General features: G+C 37.6%; 1 long non-coding RNA gene across 1 annotated transcript; it reads right to left on the bottom strand.

Moving 5' to 3' along the window:
* Positions 1-6,670: 6,670 nt before the first annotated feature.
* LOC109220042 lies at positions 6,671-8,597 on the bottom strand. The gene is made up of 2 exons (XR_002067032.1): positions 8,136-8,597; positions 6,671-7,266 (listed from the first exon to the last, which is right to left on the bottom strand). It is a non-coding gene; the product is annotated as an uncharacterized LOC109220042 (long non-coding RNA).
* Positions 8,598-20,293: the final 11,696 nt, after the last annotated feature.

The following is a 20,293-nucleotide window of genomic DNA, read 5'->3' as shown; positions in this document are numbered from 1 at the left end:
AGTCTGTACTCCTCCCCCGGCCTGGGATGTGGCTGCAGCAAGGGGAAGCAACCCTGCCTGAGCCAGAGTGGTGTACATACTCATAAACTGTGCCAAAGTCTCCTGGAGTGCTGGAGTAGTAGTGGAAGACGTATCGGGTGTCTGGACTCCGGCTGGTGCCGCTGGTGGTACCTCGGCGGCAACTCGTGCAGGTGCTCTAGCTGCACCACGAGCGCGTCCTCGGCCTCTACCCCGGCCCCAGCCTCTGACGGCGACAGTAGGGGCGCGGGTGCCTGGTCCTCTCGGAAGCGCGTGTCCTCACCATCTGTGAGAGAATAGAAAGATAGAAGTTTAGTTGTGATGTCAAAATCTCGCACGACAAGGAAATCAAATGAAGTGGAATTTTCCTAACAGTTACATAGCCTCCCGTAGATAAGTACAGACGTCTCCGTACCGATCAGCGAGACTCTAATAAACTGGCCCGTGTTCCGTGACTCCTATGAACCTAGGGCTCTGATACCAACTTGTCACGACCCCAGTTCACCCACCGTGAACATGTCGTGATGGCGCCTAGTCTCTACAACTAGGTAAGCCTAACAATGCCGGAACATAACTAACTTGCGGAATAATAGTCAAACTACACAATTTAACGGAGAAACAGTATATCAAATGCCGCTCGGCGTATACAACTCCACATCATAGCATCCTACATTACTATCCCAAGACCCGGAAACTCACGGGAACACAAGCTAGATGGAATTCAGTAAAGTGCTCAAATCTCCAGAAATGTCTACATCAATAGTACGATAGAAGGGCTAACACTACAGATAGAGTAAAGAAGGAGACTCTTCGGTATGCGGACGCGGCAGATGTACCTCGAAGTCTCCGAAATGCTCCCTGCCTCAAGGGTGATGCGCCTGGGAGGAAGTACCTGGATCTGCACATGAAAAACATGCGCAGAAAAAGCATGAGTACACCACAGCGGTACTCAGTAAGTGCCAAGCCTAACCTCGGTTGGGTAGTGACGAGGAAGCTCAGGGCCTACTGAGATAAAAACATATATAATGAAAAGATAGGGCAATAAACAGTAAAACTGAGAGTCGATAATAAGGATCTACACAGTATAATAAGAGTGCAATAAGGGAAATAGGGAATAAGGCAAACTACAGGGAAATACCCCTCACAACAAGATAAATAATCAGGATCTCTTGGTATCCTCAATATACACACTAGGGATCTCTTGGTATCCCGAGGATCTCTTGGTATCCTCAATACATATGCCAGGGATCTCTTGGTATCCTCAATACACGTGCCAGGGATCTCTTGGTATCCCGCACCTCAATCCAGATCATAATTACGCATAGGGGATCTCCTGGGATGCCGTCCCGTGGTCCCAATTTAAAACACACAGCAGCAGCTCAAGGATATCAAAATAAATACTAAGTCCGTAATAAGTAAACAGTAAATTCTAGCCTAACATGCTTCACGTAATGCAATTAAGGCTGTTTAAGCAAATAGGCATTTAATTCAACTAAGCATGCTCTTCTAAACTAACACGGGCTATGTTTGCAAGTAGAATAAAACAAGTACGAAAAGAACTCAATTTAAACACTTAAAGTAAAAACCGGATTTCCAACAATTAGCTCAAGTACGCGCTCGTCACCTCACGTACAAGGCATTCAATTACCAAATATCATATCCTAAGGGGAAAAGTCCCCCACACAAGGTTAGACAAGCCACTTACCTCGAACCGGCTCAAATCAATTTGCCACGAGTATCCGACTCCAAATGGCCCAAATCTATTAATTCATTTGCATAATGTAAATAACATCTCGAGCAATTGATTCTACTATTTAATTCAAAGCTAATACGCGATTTTATGTAAAATGACCAAAACGCCCCTCAGGCCAACATCTCGGAATCGGATGAATTTAACATTTTCAGAACCCTCGCACTCTCACGAGTCTAACTATATAAAAATCTCTCAATTCGGAGGTCAAACACCCACTCAAAACTCAATAATTCGGTCAATGAAGTTTTACTCATTCTCCATTCAAAAACCCGAAATTAGATGATGAAATTACTAAAGATTGATGGAATATAACTAGAAAGGGTTAAAGAAACGTTACCCAATGATCTCCTCTTCAAATCCCTTTCAGAATCGCCCTCTCCCGAGCTCCAATTTGATTTTTCTAACTTTTGAAACTAAACCCTCGAATTTTATATTTCTGCCCAGTGAAATCCGCATCTGCGGTCCCGCTTCTGCGGATCATTTGTCGCATCTGCGACTTTCATTAAGAGGGCCAGGAGCTGCATCTGCGGTTCTTCTTCCGCAGATGCGAAACCGCTTCTGCGGTGAAACTTCCGCATCTGCGGAACCTGAAGGACACCCAAAAATCTACATCTGCGGTACCACTAGCCGCATCTACGGTCCCCAAACCGCAGATGCGAAAATATCAGAAGCAGCAAAGTCTGCAATCTCTCAACTTCAAAAATCTTTCCGTCAACCATCCGAAATCATCTCGAGGCCCCCGGGACCTCCACCAAAAGCACCAATAACACCTAATACCTCATTCAAACTTGTACCAATCCTTAAGCCACCTAAAACAACATCGTAAACTCGAATTAATCAAGGATTTAAGCCTAAGAACTCCAAATTCCCTAAAATTACGTTTTCGATCAAAAACCTAACCAAATCACGTCCGAATGACATGAAACTTTGCACACACATCACAAATGACATAATAGAACTACTGCAACTCTCGGAATTCCATTCCGACCCTCAGATCAAAATCTCACTATCAAACCAGAAACTTCAAAATTTAATCTTTCGGCATTTCAAGCCTTAATTAGCTACGGACCTCCAAAACACAATCCGACTACGCCCCTAAACCCGAAATCACCTAACGGAGCTAACGGAACCATCGGATTTCCATTCCGAGGCCGTCTTCACACTGTTCCAACTACGGTCAATTTCCAACACTTAAGCTCTCATTTAGGGACTAAGTGTCCCAAAACTCTTCGAAACTCAAAATCGAACATCCCGGCAAATCAAAATAGCAGAAATAAACTTGGGAAAAATAGTTAATAGGGGATCGGGGCGTAAATTCCAAAAATGACCGGCCGGGTCGTTACAGGTATATTATATTGGAACTCCAGTATAATATGTTGGAGTTCCAGTATACTTATGCTGGAACTCCATTGTAATATACTGGAGTTCCAATATACTTATGCTGGAACTCCATTATAATATACTGGAGTTCCAATATAGTTATGCTGGATCTCCAGTATATTAGGCTGGACTATTTTTCGAATTTTGAACAGTGTTTTCGTTCAAATTTATCTTTATACAAAGCATCCTCCAGCCCACTTAGAATATAATTCTTGCACAAAAAATCTGAATGCCTCCACGCCTCAATCACGAGAAAGCGTTCAGTTTCTGGAGTTTCATCGGATAGCACAGGAACATCTTCCTTGATGAACTTCTGGAGACTTAGAGTAGTCAAATAGAAGAACATCTTTTGATGCCAGCGCTTGAAATCAATCTCGAAAAAATTTTCGGGTTTCTCCGCCGCTGCCAATGTTACCGGTGTTGTTCGGCTCGTTGAGGCATTGGCAGTCACCGTTGGAACAGCTTGGTTCACATTTTCACTAGTCATTTCTTTAAAAGAATGACACAAATGTTAAAATCACGTAGATTTTAATCTCCAATAGAGTACAAAATCCACAAAGGTTTTACTCTCCAAAAACAGTGAGTACAAATACAGAAAATATATTAAATTCCTTAAGCTTGTTACTATACTATATTTGTAAAAGAATTCTGGAAATATAAATGAACATAAACAGAAATGAACAACGAAATAACAGAAAACCAATTCGAGCCCACTGAATTCACAGTGTTTCCTTAAGGAATTTAATCCCCTCCTAGTACCCAAGGTTATGGATTATTTCCTCCCAGGATAGAACGAATTACACACTGGTGTAGTGGTACTTCAAACCCTAGTGTTTCAGCAAACACAAAGTTCGGTAGCAAATTGCACTTACTGTTGCTTTGATTGATGCTAAAAGTATACAGAAGAAGGAGGAGAAACTCAGAAAATCGTATGGAAATTCTGAGCAGAATAGTGTTGTATTTATAGCCAAAGTTGGGCAGAAATCTGAAGAGGTGCAACTCTTCAGAATGGCTGTTTATGCAAAACGCCCACATAATAAATGCCATTACATAAATGGCTATTTACTCAACAATAAAGAGGGAAAATAAAGAGGGAAAATTGAAGAGGGTAGTTAATTTTCTGTTACCAAAACAGAAAAACGGATTGGAGGATTTAATATTAATATTTATTTTAATATTAATATTCTGTTATTAAAACAAATATTTAATAACATTTCTGTTAATATTTTACTATTAACAAATAAATTTTGTCCAAAAAATTAATCAATCAATCATTTGACCGAATCCGAAGCCGAGCCGAGCGGGCGACGACGACGGCGGCGCGAGGCTTGTCTTCTTCTCAACTCTTTAAGAGCTAGAAGAAGAGCAATTGCTTATACACCCATAAAAAAACTCTTCCTCTTCCAATATGGGACAATGTCCCTTTACCAAGGGGGGAAACTTAAAATTTCACTCAAAAATTTCATTTCCCTCCATTTCCCATTCACCCTCTTTTAAGTATTTAATATATTAAATACATAAAAACCCAATAACTTTTGCATAAACAGTGTATTTGTATTAAGAAATTCACTAAATATAATATAAATATTAAATTTAGAACCAAGTTGTTGTTCTAACATTTAGAATCCATAAAGTTGAAATTCTGGCTACGCCTCTAATTTCTATTTTCGTTAAATAATCATGGTCATTTCTTTAGTCATACACAAATTAATCTTCAAGAGAATTAATCAAATACACAGCTCCATCATGGTTAGTTATTGTTAAATCACTTAGCCATAATAAGTTAATTTAATTTGGTTTAAAATATTTTATTCAGATAAATTTTTGTCGTGCCTTCTGTAGAAATATTTTTATTTTCTTGATAAATTACAACTGTCAAATCCAACAACGAATCTAACAGAAGAAAATGCATTTTACATTAACAGAAACGTTAAATCCATGAAAATAAGACCCAATACAAAGCGTATCAGGTGATATCTGTTGTTAAGGAGAATGGATTTCAGAGTGGAAACAAAACGGGTCCCTCCAATAAATACATTAATTAAAGTAATATTGTGTTTATCTAACTTGGGGCCCTAATTTCTCAATACTTTGCTATAAAAGTTTACATAATGCGTCAATGTTTGTTTTTTTCCTTTCAGAGTGTTAATATGAAATTCCAAAAGTTCGTCATCTACTTTGTATTCTCAGTTTGAGCAACAGCTCAGCTCTTTGCTAGTACTCCATTTCTAGCGAGTTCATTTGATGAAGCTCATCAGCTCAGCTCTAAGCTGATTAGCCCACACTTAATTTTCTTAATGCAGTTTATTTGAATTTGGAAAAATATATACAAGTAAAGAAACATTTTTGTGTTACTTCAGGTTTAGCATAAGTTATGTTTTAAGATTTTCTTTTTATTTAACTAATTTTTTCTCTTATTCTTTTTAATATTTAGCATGAGGCCTGACACTGACTGAAATAGCTTAGCTTTAAGGGGTTGTTTGTACGATGGATAAGCAACAATAATCCTAGGATAAAAATTTAGTGTCGTCTTATTCCTAGTTTAGTTAATAATTCATGAATATAAGTTATCACTGGATTAAAAATAATACCAGGATAACTTATACCTGTCAGAAGGTAGTAATCCCAGGATAAGTTATCCCAAGATAAAGCAGCAAAATTGACAACCTCAGGATTAATACAACATACTAAACAGTCCAGAATAACTAATCTCACCATAACTTGTCTTCAAACCAAACGACCCCTTAAATGCAAAGGCGCATGTAGTGTTCTACCAACAAGTTCAACTGAACCCATAACTTTCGATGCGAAGTAAAATCTTTATATAAAAATTTATTAAAATTATAAAAATAATATATATGAACCTATAACTTAAGAATATAATGGGTTCAATGCTAAAAACCTTAAAAGCTGAACCATAAGGTTTAAATGCCGGATCGCCTATGCTTAAATGGGCTTAGAAATATCCTACTTAACCAAACCCAATCAGTTAGGGGACTGAGTTGAGTTGGCCTGGCTCACGCGTTAAGTCCATTTTAACCCATTAAATTTTGAAGTGATTCCTTCTTATGTGTCTGCAGAAAAAGAATAAATGTGTAATATAGACTATAATTATGAACTGTAATGGGTACTATACACGATATTTGTTCATTGAAAATTGCAATTAGGTTCTAACGGATTAATGCTTGTTTATGTTTATCAGTAGAAGACCATCAAAAAACTCTCTCTTTAAAACAAAGCACTCTCAACGGTGACTTTCTATACCTCCATCTGAGCCACACGCTCTGATCCATGGAGCCTCCAAGCGACGGCCTTTCGACGGGTCTGGACCTGCAACAGGATCCTACCGATGGGGCGAAGCAGACCCATGAAACAATTTTAAGGAAAACCTCATACGCTACTACTCTTGGCACGACACTAAACTCCACTGCGACCCCAAGTCGTGAGGAACAAGAAGCTGTGATTACGAGACAAAGAGCTCATACTGGAATGACGACTGTAATTTTTAAGGCAAAAGGCTACTATGGGGTGATGGCTGAAGAGTATAAAAGAACCCTGGTTGGAAAATTTCTGAAAATTAGGCCCCACAATGATAAAACTAGGGGACAATTTTCAGAGAAATTCGCTCTGAAATGAACAATGAAGATAGGGGTGTATGACAACTATAATGTATTTCTAGATTTCACAAACGATGAAGACTTTGACATTATCATATTCAAGAGAGTGGTGGAAATTGCTGGTGCTTAAATGTGGCTACAAAAATGGACTCCGAATTTCAAACTGGATGAAGATCTGCCAATTGCAACTGTATGGGCATTACTCCCCGAACTACCATTTCATATGCATACTTGGCACTATGCCAAATAAGTTATAGGACCAGCAGGAACACCGTTGGAATTGGATATCGCCACTAAAACCAGAACCAAACCAAGCATGGCCAAGGTAAGAGCGCAAAATAGACCTTCTTAAACCTCTCCATACGTCTGTCTATGCTGGATCAGAAGATGAAAGTATCCCATTGAATGGATATGTGCAAAAGATTGAATGGGATAATGTCCCCAAATATTGTAAAAACTCCAGAAAGCTAGGGCATTCTCTGGTTAATTGTTGGACAGCTGAAAAATAAAATATGAGGAGAATTAAGAGAAGAAGAATCAAGCATGGGAATCAAGCAAGGGAAAACAGAATGAGGAAATTATCAGTAGAGTAGAAACACAGGAAAAGGAAATCACGAGAAAAAAAGAAAATTGGCAAGTTCAAAAAACAAAAAGAAATAGGAAAAAGCTAGACAGGAAAATCAAAATGTGAATGAACAATCTCCTCAAGGCCAAGAGAAGGAAGAAGATAACCTTGATCGAGGCAATAAACAAAATGTAGTAAAATGATGAAGAGATGCATGACCAGGAAGGAAAATAAGCTATGATTACTGAGGATGGCCAGGCAGATGAAAGAGGACATAGAACCAGATATTAATATGAGGAATGTCAAGAAGACTAAGAAGAGGAAGAGATGCCAAAAAAGAAAAAATCTGTTAATTTCAAGCCTTCGTTAAGAAGTATCAAGAGGAACATGTCCAAGAATGATGTAAGAAAGCAAACTAATACTCTAGAGACAATAGTAGAAGGCAGTCTCAAGGAATTAGTAACTATGAATACAATAAAGGCAAGGAGGAGTATACTAAAGATAACTCAAATTCTCTTGATACTGAAGCTGAGGTAAATCCTAGAAACTCTATAGCAGCAGGTGAGAGCAAGGAAAATGGATCTAGTATAAAAGAAAAACCACAAGATTCAGAGAGTGTTAACATGGTGGATCAACATGAAAGCTACAAGCAGGAGGTTTCCAACACAAAGTCATCTCCTCTGCCATCTAAAAGAAAAAATCACCCTGACATCCAAGTTGTCGTTGACCTAGGGGATTACAATTTACAAGATAAAGTTATGCAAATCAACACCAAAACTGAAGAGGAAGTGAGTGAGAATACCAGTGAATCCACTTCACCTACCATCGCAGAATTCCTCAACATATAACCAGAAGACCCTGTAGAAACTCGATTAAATCAAGTATCTAAAAAATATGGGATCTCTCCTATTAAAAGATGAAGAAGTAGAAACAGAAATACTAGAAAGAACTAAGATAAAATACAACCTTCCTCGAGCGGAAGGAGTCAAAGTTGATTTTTCCCTATGAAATTTCACGGTTAGTACAATCTTATGGAATATAAGGGGAGTGAGGTCTAAGAAGGCCTTACCTAGATTGAAGAACGTGTGTGACATCAACAAAATAGACTTTATAGACATCATGGAACCCTTTGTCAACAAAAGCAAAATCAAAGAATAAAGGAGATACCTTGACTTTCAACATTGCTACGCTAACATGAATGGTCAATTTGGTATTTTTAGAAGCAGAATAGCAAAGTCATTATCCTAGGAGATGAAGAACAACAAGTTACCATTCAACTCAAGCATGATTTGTATGATCCTGATTTTAACATCACAGCTGTGTATTCCAAATGTACCTCAGTTGAAAGAAAGGATTTGTGGAGTAGCTTAGAAAATATGTACTATACGATCAATGGATCTTGGTGTATTGGAGGAGATTTCAATATTATCATGGATCGTGATGAAAACTTGGGAGGTAATCCTCACAAAATGTCTAGGAGCTTTGACTTCACAAACTGTATGGACAACTGTGAGGTCTCAGACATTGGCTTTATAGGCCCCAAATTTACATGGTGCAACAACTGGAGACCAAGGAAAAGAATTTGGAAGAGACTTGATAGAATCTCCATCAATAACTTGTGGGCTCAATTGTTTCAAACATGCAATGTCAAACATCTAACAGATCTGGGTCTGACCATAGGCCCATCCTATTCAAATGTCACAACAATTTATCTCATAATATCAAATACTTCAGGTTCTTAAATTTTTGGACTAATCAACCAGGATTTTATAAACTTGTTAGTGATATCTGGAACACCCCTATTCAGGGCAACCCCTATGTTGAGACTTCAGCAAAAGCTTAAAATGTTGAACAGGAAACTTACTCAATGGTCCGGAGATTTGGGAATATATATGACCATGTTAACAAGTGGGAAGCAGAAGTGGAACTTTTAGAAGAACTTTACTAGGAGCATAATACTGAACAGAGTAGAGAGAACTTAAACAAATGTCAGGTCGAGTATATAAGATCAATCTATGCAAGAGTCACTCTTGAAACAAAAATCCCAAATACATTAGTTTGAAGAAGGAGACTGCAACCCAAAGTATTTCCATAGTGTCATCAGAGAAAGGAGGAGGAAGCTTCAAATTTATAGAATCAAAAACCGCAAAGGAAATTGGATCAGAAGTGAGGAAAAAATTACAAAGGCTACTATCAAACACTATGAGAAGCTTCTTAATCTTACCAAAAAGGATTTGAATCTGAATATCATTGATTGTATCCCTAGGTGTATCACTGATGAGGAGAATGACATCCTTAACTATATACCCATTGGAAGAGGAGATTATAGAGGCTATTTTCAGTATCAGTGGTGATAGTGCTGTTGATCCTGATGGTTATAATGGAACATTTTATCATAGTTCTTGGAACATCGTTAGATATGACATCATTCAATTTTTCCAAGCTATCTTCAATGGTAAACATTTGACTAAGTTTTTTTTTCCATACGAGCCTTTGTGTTGATTCCAAAAGTGGAAGCCCCTGAGACTTTCTCAAAGTTAAGGCCTATTAGCCTTAGAAATGTCTTGAACAAGATCATTACTAAGATTCTGTCCAAAAGACTAAACCCACTCTTGCCCGAACTAATCTCTTATCTTCGTCAAAGACAAATTGATCACAGAAAATGCCCTTCTTGCTCAGGAGATTGTTCAGGGTATAAAGGGCCCCAACAAATGGGATGATATTGTGATTAAACTAGACATAAAAAAGGCATATGATAGGATGTCCTGGGACTTCATTACTGTTGTGATGGAGAAATTAGGCTTCTCACAACAATAGATTAATATCACGAAGAATCTACTTTCCAGTGCTTGGTATTTTATTATCCTTAATGGTACCAGACATGGTTTCTTTACATACTCTAAGGAGTTGAAGCAAGGAGATCCTCTCTCTCCTTCCTTGTTCATTCTAGGCTCAGAAATTCTCACCAGATCTCTTAACAAGTTTTTTGAAGACGACAATTTCACTCCTTTTAACATGCCAACAAGAGGTCCTCAAATTAATCATCTCGCTTAAGCGGGTGATATTGTCATCTTCACGGTAGGCAACAATAAATCCATCAAGCTCATCATGAATAATATCAATAACTATGGTAAGGTATTTGGGCGAAAACTCAATGTCAATAAGAGCTTCTTCATTACAGCTCCTAATACTAAAGCTGGAACGATTAATAGAATCAGGAGAACCACTGGCTTCATGGACAAACAATTTCCTCTCAAGTATCTAGGATGCCCTATTTATGTAGGAAGGAAGAAAATTTGCTACTTTGAGGAGATGATTGCCAAGATTATTAAGAGAATAAGCGGATGGCAAGGAAGAATGATATCGTATGGATGGAGAGTGGTTATTATTAAAAATATTCTACAATCCCTCCCTCTATGCACTCTTTCTGCAATGTCTCCTTCAAAAGTTATGCTTAAACTCATTGAGAAACACTTTGTTAGATTCCTCTGGGGTTCACATGGTGATAAGAACAAATTTCACTGGAGTTCATGGAAAAACTTATTCTTTCCAAAAGGAGAGGGATGGATAGGCATTATAAGAATGGAGGAGATTAATGACATTTGCTCAATCAAGAGGTGGTGGAGGTTCAAAACATGCCCCTCATTATGGGTTGTTTTTATGAAATCAAAATATTGTATTAGAGCACACTCTGTTTCTAGATCTATTACATCTAGGAACTCACACTCTTGGAGAGGTATGCTTCAATTTAGGGACAAAGCTGAAAAGAATATATACTGGAATATTAATACAGGGGAATGTAGCTTCTAATGGGATGATTGGACAGGTAAAGGACCACTCGCTAAAATAGTCAATCATTCCAGAACACCTGGGAAAATTTCAGTTGCAGAGTTCTTTAGAAGTGAGGGATGGGATATTAATAAGTTGAAAAGAGTCATTCACATTGAAATTGCTCAACATATTAGTAGTATCCCAAGAGGAAGAAAGGATCAAAATGACTATGCTATTTGGAGGCTCACTGAGGATGGTCAATACTCTAATACCACTGCTAGGCACATGGTACGAACCACTAAACAGAAATATCCCATTCTTGGCAAAGTTTGACACAGTTATATTCCTTTCAAAATGACTTTTCTTATTTGGAGGATGATTCAAAGAAAGCTTCCTTTTGATGACACTATCAAGAGGTTTGACAATCAACCAGTTTCAAAATGCAATTGTTGTAGTATCCCTCAATGTGAAAATATCCGGCATGTTTTCTTTGATAGTGAAGGTGCTATTAGTCTATGGAAATTCTTTGGAAATCCTCTGGGAATCCAATATATCTCTGGTTCCATTAGTGGTGTTCTCACCCAATGGTGGCAGAAGAAACCAAAGAGTTTAGTACATAAGACGATCTTACATATAATGCCAATCTTTGTTTGCTGGGAACTTTGGAGAAGCTATACCTCGTGCAAATTTGGGGATGGTATAAAGTTTAATCAATACAAAATGAAACCCCAAATTCTCTAGAATACCAATAATACTAGGAGTGTTCGTCGGTCGGTATGGTACGGTATTTAGACATTTCGGTTCGGTATTTTTGGTATTCGGTTTCGTAAAATTCTATACAAATACCTTTATTAATTAAATTCGGTATAGTTCGTTTTTTTCCCTTTCGGTTTTGGTTTATTCGGTTCGGTAACTTCGGTTTATTCGGTTTGAATACTAACTTCTGCGTAGAGTCATAGAATATAATATTCTTAATTAAAGTACTCAAAAGTACAAACTAAAAATGTTTGTTGATAAAGGTTTTATCCAAAACCAGTAAAGATCAACCCAGAGAGAGAAAATTGTACATAAAGGAATAAATTTGATCATTAGAAATGTCTTGTTACTTTCTTAGAGTTACTTGATGAACTTAGAGAATAAAGGAAAGTAAAATTTTAGATTTTTATATTTATGTTATAATTAATAATATTGTGCAATATAATATATTTCGGTAGGATATCGGTATTTCGGTATTTCATTTTAAAATACCTAATACCAATTTTTTTTTAAATTAAACCAAATACCATACCGAATACCAAAATATCGAATACCAAATACCAAAATTTTCGGTTTCGGTACGGTAATTCGGTATTTACCAAATTATGCACAGCCCTAAATGCTACTATGAACAAGAAGTTTCCCTCTATTGTCACTCATAATAATTGGTATAGGAACTGTGAGTTAGTTGAGAGACTTAAACCTATACCAAGTTGGAGGTGTGTATTATGGGAAATGCCTCATCATGGAAAACCGAAGCTTAACATCGACGGGAGTTTCAACAAGCAAAGTGGCAAAGCAGGGATAGGAGGAGTTTTCAGAAATGATGAAGGAGAATTTGTCATGGCTTTCTCGATTCCTATCATCTGTAGTAATAGCAATATTGTGGAGTTGAGAACGATTAAATTTGGGTGCCAGTGGTGTGTTAATAATAGAATCAACAGCTTCATGGTAGAAATTGATTCTTTGGTGATTCACAACATGCTACAAAATAGAACATTGCATAATTATACACTAAGGAAGGATATTGAAGACATTATTGAGAACTTAGAACATATTAATGCCTTTATCAGTCAATTCTATCGAGAGGCAAATCAGGTTGCAGATTGGTTTGCAAAAAATGTCACTACATCAATCGAAGGCATCATCCACACGAATTTCCATCAAAATTCCCAAATCTGCCAAAGGTCCTTTCTTTATGGATAAATGGCAAGTACCCTCTTTTATAATTAGATATGAAAAGTCCAACTTTTATATTAGTTAAGTTGTGTATATACTTCTATCTCAGCTAGCCTATTCGTCCTACACAAATTTGAGAATGCCATAAGGAAAGATGAGGCAATACAGGGAGGGATATATATTTCGATAATAAGCCTTTCATAGTTAAGGCTTGGAGCCTTGAAATGGAGTTTACCAGAGAAGAACTATACACAGTTCTTATATTCCCAGGGCTGGAGTTCAAGTATTACAGCCCTAAAGGTTTGAGCAAAATAGGCAGCCTTGTAGGCAAGCCACTGATGGTTGATCGAAATACAGATAAGAAGGTTGGTTTGAGCTTCGCTAGATTGTTAATGAAAGTGGATATGAATGCAGATTTACCAGATGTTGTGCTATTTAGGAATGAAAAAGGAAACGTGATAGAGAAAAAAGTAGCTTATGACTGGGAGCCAACATTATGCAACTTTTGCAAACATATGGACATGCAGAGGAAGTATGTAAAAAGAAGAATGTTCATAAGTCTGCGAACAAGGAACAAGAGATACCATCAGCACACCAGCAAGAAGATCGGGATAGCAACAATAGTAAAGGGAAACAAGTTACTGAACAAGTATAGGGTTGTCAACATGAGCCATAAGCAAAAACTGGTTGGCTTATGCCAAAGAAGACAGGGAAAATCCAGAACACAAAATAACATCAGGTTGCTAAAAGGAACTCTTTTCAGGCACTACATCAAGCAGGAACTAGTGAGCCAACAATACACATTTAAGAGGGTACTAGAAAAACTCAAGCAGATGCTGCAAGGAGTGTGGGAGGCCAATCCATTGCACACTCTGGAATGGATAACATCTTATGGAATGTAAGAGGGATGAATGGCCCTAATAAGCAGAAAGAGGTTAAACTCTTCTGCAATGAAGAAAAGGCAGGCTTAATTGATTTGTTAGAAACAAAAATAAAGAAGGAGAAAGTGGAACAAGTAGCAAGTAAAATGTTCAGTGGGTGGCAATATACTACCAACTTAAATTCACATTACAATGGAAGTATTTGGATCACATGGAGCCCGACTTCTACAAAATTACTCCGGTTATTACTACTGCACAAATTATTACATGTGAGGCATACTACATACCTCTAAAGTTGCACTTTGTCATCTTCTTTGTTTATGCTTTTAATACGAGGGAGGAGAGGAAAGATTTATGGAATAACATAGTCAGCCAATCTACTAGTTATACTGTGCAATGGATGCTGATAGGTGACTTCAACTCTGTACTCACAATGGAGGACAAGATTGGAGGAAATCTAATTACTTGGAATGAAGTTATGGACTTTTAGAACTGCATTGAAACCTGCGAGCTCGTTAAATTTCTATATCAAGGGAGTAGATACACCTAGAATGACAGGCATGAACAAAGGATTTACTCCAAGATTGACTGGGTGTTCATCAATAGGGAATGACTTGACTTAATGCCTCCAAGTAAGGACAAATTTCTCTTAGAAACCATTAGTGATCATTGTCCTATGAAGATAGCACTCAAAGATGAGAAACATAAAGTCAGAAAATCCTTCAAGTATTGCAATATTTGGGTCCAACATCCTCTATTCAAAGACAAGGTGCAGAGTTGCTGGGAAACTAATATTGATGGCTGCCAGATGTTCCAGGCGGTAAGGAAACTAAGGCTGCTTAAAAAGGAGTTGAAGAACCTAAATAGACAATATTTTAGAAATATTGAAACAGAGGCTAATAAGGATAGAGTATCACTAAAACTTGCACAAAGTCTCTTGCAGACAGACCCATTGAACTCAGAGTTTCAATTGGTGGAAAAGGAGACGTATTAGAAGTTCATACACTCATCCTATCTTGTAGAAATGTACATACAATACAAGAGTAAAGCTACTTGGAAAAAATTGGGGGATGACAACACTAGATATTTCCACTCAGTAATCAAACATAAAAAACTTAAACAATCCACCACACAGCTGAAGGATGAAAATGGAGTGTGGCAGTCAGGTCCAGAAGTTATTGCTCAACTATTTGTAGACTTTTATCAGGACCTACTAGGTAAGAGAGCATATTCAAGAGCGGTAGCACTAAAAGGTATTCTATGTAATGGGCCAATACTGACATCTGATATTCAGTTCAGCTTGCTCAAGCCTTTTGAGGACAAGGATGTCACGGCAGCAATTTTTCAAATAGATAGCAACAAGAGTCCAGGGCCGGATGGGTATGGCAGTGGCTTTTTTAAGGCTTCTTGGAGTATTATAGGTAAAGACAACACAGGTGCAATAATGGAATTCTTTAGGACAGGTAAATTGTTAAGTCAACTGAATGCTACAAACATTGCCTTAATTCCAAAAGTGAGTGCACCTGAGTATGCTAATCAGTTCAGGCCAATTGCTTGTTGCAATGTGCTATACAAAGGTATTTCCAATATGTTTTGCAATAAGCTAAAGAGTTCTATACAACACATGGTAAAAAATAATCAGTCTATTTTTGTACAAGGAAGATCCATGCTGCACAATATCCTCATTTGTTATTGATGTCGCCCAAGTTCACACCTTAAATTGGGGTTGTGAAGCGGTCGATGCAATTATAATTACCCAACTAGGAGTCGGGATCGATTTTACAGGGAGCGTAGATGGGATTAGTGGTATATATTTTGACTAAGCGCGTAAGGTGTCTAAGTTGCACTTCCAAAAACTTTGTTTTGATTCTACTTCTAAATTATGCTACGATTTGCAAATATAAAATATGAAACTAGAGAATAATGTTTTTGTGGTTGTTTTTCAAACATGTAAAAGGTCTAGGGCTGTGACTTCCACCTAGGTGATTGCCTAACGGGTTGTGGGCTTTAGAGCGGGTTTCGTTGGTCGGGGTGTAATATAGCAATCAACACACAATTACCCACTCAATACCTCTCGGTAATAAAGTGGTTTTGCCCAATTTGGCTTTCTCAAGTCCAAATGGGTAATTCACAAAAAAGTTGATAGATGCTCAAGTCGGGTTTTACTATCTCTAGATTCAACCCTTTAACCGGACTATAAATCTTGAGTTCACCCCAATTTCTTGTTAGCCAAGTTTTCCTAGACTCAATCTCTCTTTGTCAAATAGAAGCTAAGTCAAATAGGCTTGAATCAATGATTGCAACCATTAATTCTATAATTAAAGCAAGAACTAGGCTAAATATTACACACCCAACCATAAACAAGCCCTAAATCAAACACCCATAGGTACCCACACTAGGGTTGGGTCACAACCCTAGCTAGAAATTTAGCTACTCGTAGAAAAAAATAAAGAAATTAAAGAAGAAATGACAATTAATCTCATATTGCAAGATTAAAAGACAATAATCTAATGTTTAATCACTAAAGTAAGCTAAAGTTACTAAAACCAGTAAAGAAAAACGGCTACAAACTTTCAGATGTTCAAACTTCACCTAAATTTGACAAAAAGAACTACTTATACCTAGCTGAAATTATCGTACAAAATTACCCCTACGGAGGTTCTACGGACGCAGAATTCTGTGTGAGGTCCTCCTTTGATGTTGGCTTGATAGGATGGACTTTTGGGCCACACAATTCTGGTTTGCGGCCGCACTTCTTCAGATTCTGCGGACCGTACATTTCTGAGTGCGGCCGCACTCTTGAACTTGAGCTTGACATGAGAAACTTCTGCGGACCACTGATGTTTGGCTATAATTATTTAATGCATTATTTACCTTACATTTTGGGACTTTGATGCTAAACTATACTATATTTATGCTTAATTGAGCTTATTCTATGTGTAGGTACGTTGAAGACAAAATAAGGAGCAAAGTGGAGATTTTACGTGTATTTTATGCACTACAAGAACGGATTGTGATTATTTGATAATGGAAAATATTATGATATCATAATTAAACAATAATTGAAGACACAAAAAGAAAAGGCAAAGGAAAGAGAAAGAAACAGAAAAGAATGAGAAGTCAGGCAGCCTAACACTACAAGGAATAAAGAGGTAGGCAATGTTTTGATTTGGAGAAATAGCTGGGCGACGTGATTATCTCATCCTCGCGTTAAGGCTCGCGACGCGCAGCCTGTCGCTAGGTGCGAGCGTGTTTCGGATTATAAAGTTTATTGCGTCTCCTTTTTGGTTTTGGACTTGGTTATTTCGCCTAGGCTTTTATCTTACACCTATAAATAGTCCTTAAAGATAATTTAGAGGAGGAGGACGTTTTTGAGAGGAAAACACAAGCACAGAGCCGCCGTGGAGGCCGGGTTTCATCTTTTCTTCCATCAAACTTAGTCTTTTTATGTTTCTTTGTATGATTTGTTGTTTTGCTACCATGTCTATGTGGAGCTAAGCTTCACGTTCTAGGGTTGTGGTTCTTTCATGACTATTGTTATTCGGATATTGATTTTGATTTCTTAGTTTATCGTATTGGTTTATTTATTCAATCCTGCACTTAATTATTTGAATGTTTGATCACCAATTGAATACTATCTACGAATCTAGAGTTGAACTCGAAAGAGGGAATTCTAGATTGCATATAGGATCGAGTAGAGCAAGTTCTTGAACCTGGGAATCGGGGAACGGATTCGCGGTTAGGATAGACATATACCTAATTGCCTTGCTTGGTTGATTTACAGGAATTATAAATGCGTTCTTGTTGATTCTAACTCCATAGACATATAGGCGTTAGGTTAGCTTGAATAGGCGAGTAAGAACTCGACAGATTCTTATGAGCAATATTAACCCTGTCAACCAATAAGCTAGATAAATTAGTCAGTCAGTTCAATTGAAGAATACAATAGGAATGTTAGATAGCCCATAACCCTAGATCGTTTTCATTACATTGATATCATAAAAATCTGCTCTTCCTCTGTTTAAAGTTCATTATTTATATTCTTTATTTAATTAGTATAGAATCAAATACTTCTAGGTTTAATTCTTGTATAGATAATTAGGATAGTCTAATTTAGTTAATAGTTAATCACAAGTCCTTGTGGGAACGATACTCTACTCACTACTTTATTTCTTGGCGATCACGTGCACTTGAGTGAGTGCGTTTGGCCGCAACAACCACACATTTCTGAGTGCGGCCGCACAATAATAGTGTTGTCCGCACTTCTTCATGACCCAGAATCCCATCTCTCTGAACCTTATCTTCTGCGGCCGCACAACAATTGTGTGGTCCGCACTTTTCAAAGGAAATCTGTTAGAGGCTTCTTCATGGTCTGCGACCGCACTCAATATTGTGCTGTCCGCGTCTTGCTTTTTTGCTTTGTTTTGGTCCTTGTTCAAAATTACTCCTCCGTGAGTTAATTTTCATCTCTTTGACTCATATTCCAACACTCCTACAGGTAAGCATATTTCATCAGTTTTCGGGAATACCTTTATGCAATTTTGAGCTAAAACGAAAGTAAAAGAGTGCAAATAAGTAGTCAAAATCCCTACTTATCAACTCCCCCAAACTTAAGTTTTTGCTTGTCCTCAAGAAAATAAGGTAATTCCCACCTCCACAAGGAAAGAGCTATTTCAGCTAGCCTAATGTGAATCAAACACAAATCAATTGGGACCAACAATTACCCACAACACTTATGAATTATCAACAAGGCAATAATTTTACTTTTCAAGTACAATTGTTCAAATGTGACGCTAGAGCATCAAGAGTTTCCTTATTCATCAATGGAGCTTGCTCTTTCATGTAGGTCATTGTGGATGCCAATCTCCTCCTTCTCTACTCTCCGTTAGCATATCTCACTTAAGAATGTAGCAGTAAATTCAAGGATTTGTGAAAAGTTCGCTCATCTCTCTCAAAAGAATATCACAAGTACGGCTCTAGGTACCATGTGCTTTTCCCTCATGTAAATCACCACTAATGTAAGTTCACTCGGCTTGAAATCACGTAGGGCTTTTTCGGAATGTAATGAAGGCTTGTTGGACAGGGATAGGGAATGTTGGAATAGAAATGGGTTCATCTTTCCTTAAGCACTCCATTTTTCTCTTTTTGGCTCGTGTTTTGCCGACTCTTTGAGTCATTATCTTTTTCCTCGGGGGAACTAGAGAGACTTAACATCACATTTTCTCGGTCATGATGGTCATTTTCTCCTTGCTTTGCTTCATTTCTTTTCTTTGAATCACTTCAACTCTTCACTTTATTCACTTTCTTTTTGCATTTTTCTTTTGTTCATTCTTTCTTTTTCTTTGCCTATCATTTTCTTCATTTCTTCTTTTTTTGTACCTTTATACCACTTTCAAACTCCTCGTCTCTCCCCCAAACTTACGTTTTAGCCAATTACTTCTCAATAGTGATAAGGAAAGCTAGGGTGCTAAGAGAGGGTCACTACAAAACGGGTAAAGGCTTGTAATGTGGCTATCAAATGAGAAAGGTCTTAGGATCAAATGGGTTGACTAGGGATAGCAACATTGGTGGGACATGGAAAAGTTCAAGCGGGTCAAGGAGAGCCTACAATCACTTCTCAAGCCAAGCAAAATTTAGAATTTCGCCCAGAAACACATTCGGGGCAAGTTCTAGACCATTCGCACGAGTACTTGGACTTGCAACAGAAATCTCACTTCTCACACAATTGGATTGTTAAAAAGGATAGAGTCGAGGGCCCACAACAACCATATTCAAGATTGAAAATCACTAATGGTTCAACTAAACCACTCGATGATTGCTCAAGTCGACACAAGAGTCTAAATGTCACTAATTAAAGCTATTTCTTGCCAAGAATTTATTTTTAACCATAAGGTCATAGTTAAATATGTTGGTGCCAAGTGAAGCATGCTTGACCCTTTTTATTCATTAATACTACTATTTTTACCTAAACATCAAAAATGGACTCAATCCCTTAAGAAGGTTGTCACGCGATCCATCGTTGGAAAGAGCCACCCGGTTCACACGAAACCCACCATTGGAAAGAACCGTGCATTAAGAAAACCAAAGGCTTATTGCTCACTTAAACATAAAAAGAAGTTACCAAATCAAAAAGAAGTTATTAAAGTAAATAAGAAGTTATATTACTAAGAAAAACAAACTAAAGAAGCTATGAAATAAACTACTGGAAGTAAGACAAATAAATTTACAAACCAAAGGGAATAGGATATATACATCAAAAGAGAGGGAGGAATATATACATAATGAAAGAGAGAATAAAGATAAAAGAAAAAGAGTATTAAAATTACAGGCCAAAGTTATATCAAATCAATCAAAATAGACCACTCCCCCCCCC

The sequence above is a fragment of the Nicotiana attenuata genome, unplaced genomic scaffold, assembly GCF_001879085.1.
Source record: "Nicotiana attenuata strain UT unplaced genomic scaffold, NIATTr2, whole genome shotgun sequence".
Classification (NCBI taxonomy): Eukaryota; Viridiplantae; Streptophyta; class Magnoliopsida; order Solanales; family Solanaceae; genus Nicotiana; species Nicotiana attenuata.
The sequence above is the reverse complement of the archived record's forward strand: the minus strand, read 5'-3'. Positions and strand labels throughout refer to the sequence as shown.